Here is a 4,583-nt window from a genome sequence, read left to right as displayed (position 1 = left end):
GTTCAGTTGGAGCAAGTGGTCTGTTTGTGTGTTGTGAATTTTGTGCAATTGAACATTTAAGTTTGTTGTGAAACTTTTACCCTCAAAGTACTCGGGAACAGGATTTCACCAGGAGACATTGCTGCTCTGAAAATTCAATGTTAAACTGCATTCTTGACTAAAACAACATTCTTTTTAAAAGCAACTAACGACGTGCTGCAGGAACTCAGCAGGTCGAGCAGCATCTGTGGGAGGACAGAGTTGTCGGTGGTTGGGGTTGAAACCCTGGACAGGTTGAGGGTCCCTTCTGAGTTCCTCCAGCACATTGTTGCAGATTCCAGCATCTGCAGTCTCTTGTGTCACCTTTTTAAAAAGTGATATGATGGTCTGTTGTTTGCCAGGAATTGAGCCCCACCTTCCATTCTCCCATGGCAGTCCCAGGGTCAAGAATTAGTGCAAACCACACATCAATATAGTAGTGAAAGCTATGTGCAATTGCCTGTTTAATTCACCAGCATTTCAGAAAATTTCTGACAACGTTGCGGGAAATTTCACCGACTGCTAATTGTTGATAGTTGCACCCAGACTGTCATCAAAAGGTTATCACACTTCATGGTGTGAATAACTAAGTGGCTCACGTGACTATTCACTTTGTTCTAGTGTTTCCTGAGTCCAGTGGTAAATTTACTTGGAGAATATTCAACGCTGATATTGTGATCCATTGCCTGAAGACTAAATTATTTAAATGAATGACGTCTACCTGATTTGAATTTCCTCATTAACAATTGCAGCTAGAATATCACAACTCTTTTGAAAGCATGTTTGATAATGACCACAGGACATGAAAGATTTGCATCTAAAATTTGTCTGTGAAGTCTCGGCTTCCTATTGTACCCTCCATGACCACTTTGCAGTTGATGAAGTTCCGTTTGAAGTTACAGTGAACATCAGCATCCTCCGCCAGTCCAACACTGCAGAATCAAGTCTCTGATCGGACCCAATGCAACTCCAGTGGCCAGAACACCATGCACTGCACTCCGAGCTCCATCACAGCTAACAGTTTCTTGGAAGACAGAGGAAAGACTTCAAAGACATTCTCAAAGCTTCAATAATGTTAATATCATTGTAGAAAATTTATGACTCATCAGGAAACAGTTCAGCCCATCGTGCCTGTGCCAACTCATGGGATTCCCTGACTTATGACTGTACAAAATAAGAAGGCACCGATTTCCTGGGGTTTCTACGATGGGAGCACCTGGAGACCATGAGCAAACAGCAGAAGGGGTGCTCAATACCACCTCCACCTGAGCCAGATATTGCGAGTCCCACAAAGGGTTTATTAGTCCTTCAGAACTGGAGTGTTGAAAGTAGTCCTCAACGTCCTAAAAGCCTGCTCACAGGTAGCAAGCTCCCTTGTTCCCCAGTGTAATAATAACCAAGTAATCTGTTTCAGCTTGTATTCAGGGAGGAATAACCTTTGGCCAGGACATTATGCAGAGCCTCCAGATCATCTTGAATGGAACATTGAACGTTTTACTTCCATTTGAGAGAGTCAGCCAAGATTCTTGTGCTCAAGTCTATGGAATGGGATGTACACAAGATTCATGAAAGAAATTAACTTTAATATCTGGAACAGAATGCCACACTTTTAAAGTAAATTTTGATGAAGATGACGATGATTTCTTTATTAGTCACATGTACATTGAAACACACAGTGAAATGCATCTTTTGCCTAGAGTGTTCTGGAGGCAGCCCGCAAGTGTCGCCACACTGCTGGCGCCAACATAGCATGCCCACAACTTCCTAACCCGTACGTCTGTGGAATGTAGGAGGAAACCGGAGCACCCGGAGGAAACCCACGCAGACACGAGGAGAACGTACAAACTCCTTACAGGTAGCGGCGGGAATTGAACCCGGGTCGCTGGCGCTGTAATAGCGTTACGCTAATCGCTACACTACCGTGCCTGTTTCTGAGCTGTAGTGGTAAACTCGTAGTAATAATTGGTACTTAACATTCATAATTCACCTACTGCTCATGAGAGAGCCCCAGCCTTTCTGATTAGTGGCCAGTCCTCCTTGCCCTTGAGTTGTACGGTGAGTCTCCTAGCAAGTGTTTGTGGGGAATAGGCCAATAGAACAGCAACTTGCTTTCTGCATGTAACTGCAGACACACCAGCACTAGCACCTTTCCCTCGCTCTCTACAGATCTACTCAATATACAATGGATTAGGAATTCCCTTAATCTTGCCTAACAGTACGATTTCATTCCTCTTATCTCTTCACCCTCCTGGTTACCTTTGTTAAGTATCCCCCACACATTCTGTAGGACCTTGCCTGCGTTTAAGTTTTGTATCCCTGCCATAAGCTTTCTTTGTTTCCCCTTTAACCAACCCTTAATGTCAAGGGTTCCTCGAACTCATTGACCTTCCCTTCACAAGAATACACTGGCCCTGCACTCTGTTCCATTTTGAATGACTCCCTGTAGATTTACTTGTGAGTAGCAGCTCATCTACTTTTGCAAACTAAAATCCGATGCAGGACCTTAATTTCAAGTCCATCTTTGGCTTTCTCCATAACAGCCCCAGAACTTACTGTAGTCACCATCTCCAAATTGCCCTCCCACGGACACTTCCTCTTCTTGCCTGACTAGATCCAGTACCACTGCTTCTCCAGCGGGATTAGCTATGTACTGCCTCAAAAAGCTCTCCTCCACGCAATTTAAAAATTCTTCTCCCTCTAGGCCTTTTTCACTAAAGCGATCGCAGTTAATATTGGGGAAGTTGAAATCGCCAACCACTACACTATCATTTTGCATTTTTCTTACATACCTGGTCCTCTACATCCCACTGACTATATGAAGCCCTGTATTATACCCTCCAGGACAGTGATTGCCCCCTTTTTGTTTCTAAACTCCCACCCATATAACCTCAATGAAGAATCTTCCAGGATATCCTCCACGCTGTGGTAATGGGACTTTTTGACTACTATTTTAACACCACCTCCTCTTTTCCATCTCCTTCTGTCCTACTTGAAGATTCCATGCCCTGGAACATTGGGTTGCCAGCCCTGCCTTTCAACCAGGTCTCGGAAAGTAACAACATCACATTCCCGTTAATTATCACCCTCAGTTCATCAGCTTTACATGTCAGACTCTTTGCTCGCATTCCTGACATATGCCTGGAGCCATAGTTTTCCTTCTGTATTTGTTCCTCACTCCTACTCTGTATCCCATTTTCCTGTCAAATTAGTTTAAACCCTTCCCAACCACCCTGCCCCCCCCCCACCCCCCACCACCACCACTCCCCGCCCAAGCTAGGATGTTGAATCAGTTCCTATTTAGTTGCAACTCATCTTATACAGGTCCCACCTTCCCCAGAAATGGTCCTTGTGATCCAGAAACCTAGAGCCCCCCCAACCCTTCAACCACATATTCACCTGATCAATCCTCTTATTCCTATTCACACTAGCATGTGGCACTGGCTGTCTCCCTAAATTCATTGAGCTAATGGCATGGATAAAATGAGGGACGAGGTCCCGAAAAGTTTGCAAACTGAAGTACCTCATTGGTATCATCTACCCTGCATATTCAGGCCACAGACCACTGCATCACCACTTGATACGTCCTTCATGTGCAAGGATGGGTGAAAAAATGCTTGTGCTGTCAGTGATGTGACACAGCCTGTAAACTCAAGTTTTTAAAAGCTTTAGAACACACACCACCAGGCTCAAAGACAACTTCCATCCTGCTGTTCTAAGACACTTGAAATGGATCTCTTGTATGCTAAAGATGAACTCTTGATCTCACAATCTACCTCGTCGTGGCCCTTGCACTTTATTCGTCTGCCTGCACCGCACTGCACTTTCTCTGTGACTGTATTCTGTTGTTTTCTTTTTGTACTACCTCGGTGTACTTGTGTATGGAATGATCGGTCTGTATGGATTGCAAACAAAAACTTTTCACCGTATCTCAGTACATGTGACAATAATAAACCAATTACCAATTTTAATTTGTTCACAGGATGTGGGCATTGGCAATGCCAGCACTGATCGCCCATCCCTAATTGCTCTTGAACTGAGGAGGCAGTTAAGTGTTGAAAACATTGATGAGTCTGGAGTTGCATGCCAGCCAGACCAAGGTAAGGACAGCTGTACACCAGACGGGTTTTGATGGCCATCTGTTCACCATCGCTGATTCTTGCCTTTCATTCCATGTGTTTAATTAATTGAATTTAAATTCCACAGACGCTGTGATGAGCATCTGAATCAATGGTCTAGCTCCTGGATACACGCTGTCTTCACGTTACTACCATTGGGCAGGTGGTACAGGAGCCTGAAGACCCACACTCAACATTTCAGGAACAGTTTCTTCCCCTCTGCCATCAGATTTCCGAACGGTCCATGAACCCATGAACACTACCTCGTTATTCCTCTTTTGCACTTTTTTTTTGTAACTTTTAGTAATTTTTATGTCTTGCACTGTACTGCTGCCACAAAACAACAAATTTCACGAGATATGTCAGTGATAATAAACCTGATTCTGAACCTTGCTACTGTGCCTGTTGAAAACATGAGACAGATGGACAGACACACAAGTTTTGTACTCT

Source organism: Pristis pectinata, chromosome 15 (genome assembly GCF_009764475.1).
Source record: "Pristis pectinata isolate sPriPec2 chromosome 15, sPriPec2.1.pri, whole genome shotgun sequence".
NCBI classification, from domain to species: domain Eukaryota; kingdom Metazoa; phylum Chordata; class Chondrichthyes; order Rhinopristiformes; family Pristidae; genus Pristis; species Pristis pectinata.
This window is presented reverse-complemented; position numbering follows the sequence as displayed.